Source organism: Palaemon carinicauda, chromosome 7 (assembly GCF_036898095.1).
Source record: "Palaemon carinicauda isolate YSFRI2023 chromosome 7, ASM3689809v2, whole genome shotgun sequence".
Lineage (NCBI taxonomy): Eukaryota > Metazoa > Arthropoda > Malacostraca > Decapoda > Palaemonidae > Palaemon > Palaemon carinicauda.
The window spans coordinates 15,680,571-15,690,570 of NC_090731.1; the positions used below are offsets into that span (position 1 = coordinate 15,680,571).

Below are 10,000 nucleotides of genomic sequence, written 5' to 3' on the forward strand. Positions count from 1 at the left end.
GGCACTAGAAGAGTTGGAAGACACAGGCCTACATTGCTGTGTACTATGAAGCGTGAAATAGGAGATGATGAATGAAGTATTGCATTAAAAGCTCAAGATAGAGACGACTGGCGAAATCTAACCGAGGCCCTTTGCGTCATTATGCACAGGAGGAGATGATGATGATAAAATACATAAAATTAAAAGTTATTTCTGCCACTCAGGATTATGTTATCTTAATATTCGATTACACGACTTAAATACATCTTCTCCATGCCATTCAGAGAGAGAGAGAGAGAGAGAGAGAGAGAGAGAGAGATTCTATCGACAGCCAATATAGTAATGAAGAGAGACCAAGAAAATATGGAAATTCCACCAATATCCAATAGCAGAGAGAGAGAGAGAGAGAGAGAGAGAGAGAGAGAGAGAGAGAGAGAGAGAGAGAGGGGGGGGGAGGTAACATTGCTGATTGAGTATTAAGCTTGAAAAATTTGACAGAAATAAATGTTCTGTATAACATTAGGAATCCCAGTACCTATTGTGCATTTGAAATAAATGGCCTTATTTTATCCTTCCAAATTCTCAATTGAACGATTTTCAGTTTTCGTGGAAATGCAAAGCATCTCCGTCGCTGGTTTGTTGCCAGTTATGTTCAATTCTAAATTAAACTAAAAGGCTACACTGATTTATAACTAGATCTTGATGAATAACGTTTCCAATGATATACAAATCGTCCTGACACGAGAATAGTTACAGGTGGTTTCAAACTATCATAATCTAGATACATGTCTAATTGTAGGCTCTAGAGCCTTTAAATATGCGGCCCCCGAGACTATACAATAGGCTCCCACGAGAAATTGGAATAATTGAAGATATTAAGGCTTTCGAGAGGAAACTGAAGACCTTATTCTGCGAGTGTTTTGACAGAAATGATCAAACAGTAAGCGAACAATACGTATTGCGAAATGTTAAATTCTCCCGAATGAACATCATAAAACGACCGTGGAGGTAGGGTTCCCCTGCTGTATAGGACCAGAAAAGCAGCCCTTAGAGTAGGGTTCCCCTGCTGTACAGGACCAGAAAAGCAGTCCTTTGAGTAGGGTTCCCCTGCTGTACAGGACCAGAAAAGCAGCCCTTAGAGTAGGGTTCCCCTGCTGTGCAGGACCAGAAAAGCAGCCCTTAGAGTAGGGTTCCCCTGCTGTACAGGACCAGAAAAGCAGCCATTAGAGTAGTGTTCCCCTGCTGTACAGGACCAGAAAAGCAGCCCTTAGAGTAAGAAGTAAAGTAAGACAGAGGTTCGGTAAGATGGAAAAAGTGTATAACTGAAATTCTTGTGACGGTAAGGAAAAATAATGAGGAACCTGCCACAGGATTTGCATTCAGAAATAAATGCAAGCATAAAAGGGCCTTATATCATAATAATGGTCAAGTGAAATCTCTTCGCCGATACTGCGTTGCTCTTTGAGTTGAAAGAGATCCATTGATAAAACATTATCATGGGGACGAAATGATATTCAAAAAAAGAATTTAAATTCTCATTTCTGTTTCGTTTGTAACGAAAATGATTATTACTGCATGGAAAGAACCCTTTGGCTTAAAGACTTTATCACGTGGAAAGTTGAGGCATGCAATTCTAGCTATCACAGTACGCATATATTTCGTTACTCACAGTGAGAAACAGATTCTGGACGAAGTCCTTTTATTACACTGTTAAAAAAAACGTAATTTTAATCTGGAATTCACTCCTCTCAGCCGTATTTCAGTAAACTACAGGCGACCGTAATTTTGCCCTACTTTGCTATTATCTTTTACTGGTTGGTGACCGTAACATCACTCCTTTACGTCAATATATCAGTCTTTTAAAACCATAAAAATCCTGGAATAAATGTTGCCAGCCAATTACCGTTTTTAATGCAATATTTAAGTGTTGCCATCCATTTTCCTAATAAGTAAATAAAGAACTCCCCTATTCATGACTATCATGAACTCAAGAGAGCAAAAGATACTGTAATAAATTCAGGGAATATATCGTACAATAGAATTTTCCAGCTGACATGCCATCCACTGTTCACGCATGCGCACTGTTAAAAATTTGCATTAAAAAAACGATAAAGGTCTGGTAACATTTATCCTATGAATTTTACCGTTTTAAAAACGGTTGCATTGACCAACTCGTAAAAGATAGTAAAAAAGTAAGGTAAAACTCCTGTCGCCTGTACTTTACTGAAATATGGTTGAGAACAGTTTATTTTTACGCAGAATTTCAAAGAAAAATAACGTTTTTTTTTTTCTAACAGTGCAGTTTACTCTCCACTTTTCAAGTGCCTAATAAATTTCTCATGGCAACTAGGAAGCGACAGGGTTGGTTGGCCAGTGGCAAATAATGTAATCTCCGGACAAGGTATTCCAGGTGTATCAAAAGCATTCATAGATTTGGATAGCTCTGTTAGAAGTATTTTTATATGAAGACTTATTAGTAAACAAGAGTCCATGTTGGCGCTCAGTTTATGAAAATCTAAAGGTAGGCGTATAAATCTTACATAAAAAAAAAGAAATCCTCTTGTATATTGATTAAGAATACACGTTACTTGCCTTTATTAGTGATAAACGTGATAGTAACTTGAAGCCATGGATACTATAGATTTTTTCTCATGCACTTGTGGGTAGTTCACAAACAGACAGGTGTTAATTTATTCAGGCTAATTTCTCAATGGTGACATATAGTCGAAAATCTATCATTTTTGTAACTCATATCTACAGTTCATAATCGCTCATTATTCCTAACTAAAGGATACATTTCGAAACTGTGCAAGCTTACTTTTTATATTTTACAATGCACCTCGAAGGAAATAACATGAGAGTGTACTTGATATGTAACTGTTTTTTTAACGTTTGGTTTAGTTGAGGAAAAATGTTAGAAACGCGGTAATATTGGCAAATTTGTATCAAAGTATAACCCTGTAGAAATTCATGGTGCATAGTTTTTTGTGTAAATGATTTTAAGCTATTTATTGGAATTAGTTTGTTAAATCATACTGCATAAACATTTTCTGTAGATAGCTTGCTGAGTGTAAAAAGTTAACTAGGATATAGAATATTTTAGGATAAAGTTTTAGAACAGGGTGGAACCTGCCTATTACTATAGTTGTTTCTCTCGTATGTAATCCGCTTAAAAAGTACTAATATTAAAATTTTAAAGTATCTTCTGTGACAATACAGTTATTAAATGTATCTTCAAATGTGCTGTAATAAGATTACAATTGAGCTTCATTAAAGTACCAGACAATTTATGTTATATTGGTGAAAAGTGGCCTTACTTTAAAAAAAAAAAACGCTTCACCTTTTAAAGGTGTAAAAGGTCACCCATGAAGAGGCAAGGAATAGTGACAATATCGTAGAGACTGACCATATATACATATGATCAACACCTAAGACCCCACTCCACCCAAGCTTGGACCAGAGAGGGCAAGGCAGTGGCTGCGTTTGACTCAGCAGGTACACCTATAGGCTCTCCCTTAAAGCCCCCATCCTTAGCCCAAAAGGATGGTGAGGTTGCAGAAACTATAAGAAGCTATGGAACTTGAGTGGGTCTTGAACCCCAGTCTAGCATAACGCCAGGCATGGACGTTTCCAATAGGCTATCAAAACCCAGAAATTTTCAGTTTAAAATGCCTCAAAATTATTCTCATCATTTATTTATTTCCTTATTTCCTTTCCTCACTGGGCTATATTTTCTTGTTGGAGCTCTTGGGCTTATAGCATCTTGCTTTTCCAACTAGGGTTGTAGCTTGGCTAGTAATAATAATAATAATAATAATAATAATAATAATAATTGACCCGTCCTGTCCATAAGAAAATCTATGTTGCCAAGGAATACATGATCAGCATATATGAAACACACAAATTGAATGCCGAAGATTGGAATAGACCTAATAAAGTTTTCAGTGTTATACCGTCACATAATGTATTGAATGTTTTAGGTACTATACTAAATTCTTTTAATGACGTGCATTTGCACTGACTCGCAGCAGTGCCCTTTTAGCTCGGAAAAGTTTCCTGTTATCTGATTGGTTAGAATTATCTTGTCCAACCAATCAGCAATCAGGAACCTTTTCCGAGCTGAAAGGGTACCACTGCAAGTCAGTGCAAATCTGCCTCACTAAAAATAATTGAATATAATGCACCGTAAGAAAAGGTCTCGTGTATACACTTGTACTGAACAAGTCTTAGACTCAAATGACCGCAAACAATATTGGAAGGTATCATAACTCCTGTCATTATGTGTCCAAGCTCATTCTCTAGTCTAAAGGACTTAGTCGTATTCATGTATATTTGATTGTGAGCATCAAAACTCTTTAAACAGTTCACACTTTTTTTTTTTTTTTTGTAGATCTTAGCATCTGGAACACAAAACAACAGAAAGATAACGTTTAAATTTTATAACCCAACTTTTTTTATTTCAAATATAAGATTTAATTTACTTAGAAGATGTTTAAAATACTCTTTCGTTATTTAATTTTTTTGTAAATCTTATAAGCTAAAACACAAAAGAACAATATGAAGATGACTTTCAAACATTTCAACTGGGCTTTTTCAATTTGAATCAATTATACGATTGAATTTAGCTGGAATATAGCAATGCACTTTCGTTATTTAATTACCTCCAGCTGCTCAGAAAGGTGGAGAGTAAGTCTGTATCTCTGATGCTTAGATTACCTTTAATGCAAGGTCTTGATTCCATCATGCTCTCCTTGATAGTTCTACTGATAACCGGTATTAGTTTTAAAGGGGGGAATCTCTTCAGCTCAGGCTATCTACATAATGGCTTGCAATGGCTACTCCATTTCCATAATTCTGCATTCTAGATCCCTTTCTGAGTGGGGAGACCTCGACGTGGTGAAAGGGTTTACGTATCGCTAACACCAGCAAAGATGCACTAGTCAGGGCCCCTCTACTAGGTTGGTTTGCTGTGAGCGTTAAGATAAAAAATTCGCACCATCACCAATCCGCACTGGCCAGCATGGTGATGTTAACTGGCCAAACCCTAGATTTGAATTGAAATGTCTGATGCCTTTGTCCTGCAGTGGACTAGAAACGGCTGTACTTGTTGTTGTTGTTGTTGCTGTTATTGTTATTGTTGTTGTACTCTAGATACCATCCGTATTAAAATATATATAAACAACTAGAGGAAAACTCAGTAGAGCGCAGACCTCCGCCGTGGGAGCTCATTTCTCGACATTTTGCTCGACCTTGACCTTGACCTTTGACCTTAACATGTATTATTTGGAGTGGATTTTCATACACTCAAATATGAACCAAGGTTGAAGTCTCTGTGACAACGATGTCCAAACTCATGACTGATTAGGTGAACTGAACATTTTGTTTGGCTGTGACCTTGACCTTTGACCTTGACCTTCTAAAATTTAGTCATTTCCAGCTTTTTACATAACAGTTAATCCCTGCAAGTTTCATTACTCTACGATTAAAATTGTGGCCAGGAAGGTCTTCACTAACTAACACACACACAAACAAACAAACACACAAACAGGGGGTAAAACATAACCCCCTTCCAACTTTGTTAGCAGAGGTGATACTTTCGACAAGTTTAATATCTTATGCATATGGAAAAATGATTTTTTTCCTAGGGTCAGCAATGCCTTTTTACTTTCTATTAAATTTAAGTTATGTAAATACGAAACTGCACATGCTTATCTATCTCTTGCTCTCGCTTAGGTATCGGCATATGATAATGAACGAGGCTTCGTTTCTAAAACATTAATATTCTCAATGTCTTCCCAGAACAACTCTCCAAATTGTATTTCTTTCTCTTTCATGTTTCAAAGTTACATTCCCTGCATGTAGTGCCATAGCCTCTGCACCATGGCCTTCCACTGTCTTGGGTTAGAGTTCTCTTGCTTGAGGGTACACTTGGGCACGCTTTTCTGTCTTTGTTCTCTTCTTGTTTCGTTAATGTTTTTATAGTTTATATAGGAAATATTTATTTTAATGTTGTTACTCTTCTTAAAATATTTTATTTTAATTGTTGATTACTTCTCTTCTTTCCTTGTTTCCTTTCCTCACTGGGGTATTTTTCCCTGTTGGAGCCCCTGGGCTTATAGCATCCTACTTTTCCAACCAGGGTTGTAGTTTAGCAGGTAATAATAATAATAATAATAATAATAATAATAATAATAATAATGATAATAATAATGTAACTTAATCATTTCTATTCCCTTATTCTTATCATGGTTGTACCAACTCTCAAGTTCTTCGCTAATATTTTTGATTAACTTCAATTCAGTTCGGTTTTGAAATCTTTTAACTTCTCGCAATAAATTCTATCCTATAATTTCTCCTTCTTACTTGACTTTACATCTTTTAGAGAATGGGTTCAATCCTTCTTTGATCTTTTTGATTTACTTCAATTTAGTTCGGTTTTAATTTTTTTTTTTTTTTTTAACTTTTTGCAATAAATTCTATACTATGATTCTTCCATCCCACTTGACTTGACATCTTTTATAGAAGAGGGGGGGGGGGGAGGGGGGGGGAGCTGGGAGATGTTTAAGATTTCTTCATTCGATTCATCTTCCTTTCTGAGCCACTTCTAAAGAATTATGATAACGAGTCCATAACGCCACAGGATTCGCAGAAACTGAAGCCTGATTCACCGCGAAACGCGAGATCGTTCACCGCGAAACGCAAGACCGTGTTCCATGGTAGTGAGCCAATTCAAGTTCTTGGAAATGAATAACTACTCAAAAGAAATTTTCAGCTAGTGATGTGTTGAAAGACTTTATGATTATTTCTAATTCATAGATTGAATATCAAATCGTGATATATATATCTATATATATATATATATATATATACATATATATATATATATATACTATATATATACATATATATATATATATATATATATATATATATATATATATATATATATATATATATATATATATATATATATATACTATATATACACACATATATATATATATATATATATATATATATATATATATACACATGTATATATATATATATATATATATATATATATATATGTATGTATGTATGTATGTATGTATATATATTACCAGTATTATCATATCAGTATAGTTAGTAATTTTAATCGACGAAGTTCCGATATAGCACTACTATATGTTTTTCATTTTCCATCTATTCTTCTTTATCGTCACCTTTCTACCGAGTCTTAGCAACCATACGGCTCTCTCTCTCTCTCTCTCTCTCTCTCTCTCTCCTGATCTCACTGCGTATTGATAAGCGTACTCCGGTCACAATTTGAGGGACCAGAGCTCGAGTTTTAGACGGGATGAACTAAGCAATGGATTTACTTACTAGGCTATAGTGAGTCGATTCCTGTAAAGCGTAGAAGGGTGGAGAGATAAAGAATAAGAAAAAGAAACAGAAGAAAAATTAAATCTACAAGTGAACTGATCAGTGCTCGGACTAGAAGTAGAAGTAATCCTCCCCGCCACAACCCCCCCCCCCAACACAATCGGGATTTAACTGCACATGAGGAAAAGCATTTGGGATTAAACTGCTCATGCGGTGTTTCTAAGCACCTTACCCTAAGCCGATGATTCTGTCTTTGTAGACATCTTGAGATCATGCATGAATTTATTATATAAAAAGTGAAATCATGTATTAACTATTGTCTGAGCAATATCATTGGGGAGCAAATCCACATAGATATCTCTATGAAATGTATCAACAAATAAAATAGAGAGATAGAATTCATAAAAACCTATCAAATTCTCCTTTTCAATCTTAATAAAAGTGTTAAGTTTATTTACAAAACCGAACTAAAAATTTAATCTTATATTTCCCAAGTCAATTGGTAAACTCTTTTGTTTTTCTGAAAGAGTCAGGTGAGCCCTCTGTTTTCCGAAGACAAGCCAGCTATCCTCAGCCTATTGGAAATGTCCCTGCCTAGTATTCTGCTGGGCTGGGGTTCGAGTTCCACTCAAGCTCGATACTTTCTTGTAGTGTCTGAAACCTCACCATCCTTGTGAGCTAAAGATGCAGGGTTTGTGGGAACTTTTTGGTCTACTATATGTCTGCCATTTACTGGAGTGGAGGCTTGGGCACTGATCCCATGTATACTGTATATGGTCAGTCTCTAAGACATTGTCACTATCCCTTGCCTCTGCCATTTATGAACAACCTCTAAACCTTTTCCTGGTACTCCCTGGTCCTAGCTTGGATGGAGAGGGGACTTGGGAGCAGATCATATGTACTGTATATCATTATTATTATTACATATTATTATTATTATTATTATTACTTGCTAAGCTACAGCACTAGTTGGAAAAGCAGGATGCTATAAGCCCAGGGGCTCCAACAGGGAAAATAGCCCAGTGAGGAAAAGAAACAAGGAAAAATAAGATAGTAACAACATTAGAATAAATATTTTCTACTTAAATTATAAAAACTATAACAAAACAAGAGGAAGAGAAATGAAATAAAATAGTGCACCCGAGTGTACCCTCAAGCAAGAGATCTCTAACCCAAGACAGTGCAAGACCAAGGTACAGAGGCTATGGCACTACCCAAGACTAGAGGACAATGGTTTGATTTTGGAGTGTCCTTCTCCTAGAAGAGCTGCTTACCACAGCTAAAGAGTCTCTTCTACCCTTACCAAGAGGAAAGTAACTATGAACAATTACAGTGCAGTAGTTAACCCCTTGGGTGAAGAAGAATTGTTTGGCAATCTCAGTGTTGTCAGGTGTAAAAGACAGATGAGAATATGTAAAGAATATGCCAGACAATTCGGTGTATGTGCAGGCAAAGGGAAAATGAACCGTAACCAGAGAGAAGGATCCAATGTATTACCGTCTGGCCAGTCAAAGGACCCCATAACTTTAGCGGTAGCATTTCAACGGGTGGCTGGTACCACGGCCAACCTACTACCTATATGGTCAGTCTCTAAGGCATTGTCTCTGTCCCTTGCCTCTGCCATTTATGAGCGACCTCTAAACCTCAGACGATTGGCAGCTAGGTCCCCTGCAATGTGGGTTGCTACCCTTAAAAGGGGAGAGGAGAGATAACCTCTGCATCAGATATGGCTAATAAGCGCCATCAATATTAGAGGAATTTGATTTATTATCTTCGTGTTTTATTCCTTAAGAGTATTTTACAGATATTCCAATGAGTATTTGCTCAAATAGCATTGGACTCCTTCTATTATGACGGATTTATGATGCTAATAATATTGATATCAGTAATAAGTGTAACAGCAATATCTACGACCACATCAACAACAACAACAGCAATATTAATAATAATAATAATAATAATAATAATAATAATGATAATAATAATAATAATAATAATAATAATAATAATAATAATAATAATAATAATAATAATAATAAAAAATGAAGATATGAATACATCAACATGATGCAAATACCAGGTCATCAAAAGATTTATTTCTCATAATAACACTGGACATAAGATGAGTTCACAGTTTAATATGATTTGAGATAGAAAATACTAAAGATCATTTTTGTAATATTTTATATCATACAATTCGTGTATAGTTTATGCTATCATTGTGGCCACTGCAGTGGGATAATTAACTTTTTTAAGAATAAGTAAATTTTCGTCCGAGTTACATTCACAAATGTACTGTTCTGATGAAACATATCAAGATAATTGATAGATAATGATACAATTTAAAAGATAAAGCATAAAAAACCAAAAATATCTGAATGGTCGATTTAATTATTATTATTATTATTATTATTATTATTATTATTATTATTATTATTATTATTATAAAATTAAGGTAAAAAGGAAAGAAAAACTTATCTCAAAGTATGCTGTATGCTTATCACATACGCAATTAAAATAATCTATTAACATATTAATAAGTCGAGGTTTCTCTAATGTTACTACATTTTTTTAAATGACACCCGTCTCAATGCTCCAATTCACTACATAATTACTTGCCAAAACGGAGCTGGCTGTCAATATTCTTTCAAAGGAC

The 10,000-nt window shown here is 35.3% G+C and overlaps 1 protein-coding gene across 1 annotated transcript in view; it reads right to left on the reverse strand.

The window, feature by feature from the left end:
• LOC137644197 (protein split ends-like) overlaps positions 1-10,000 on the reverse strand; it is a 102,847-nt gene that overhangs the window by 26,091 nt on the left and 66,756 nt on the right. The window lies entirely within an intron of this gene.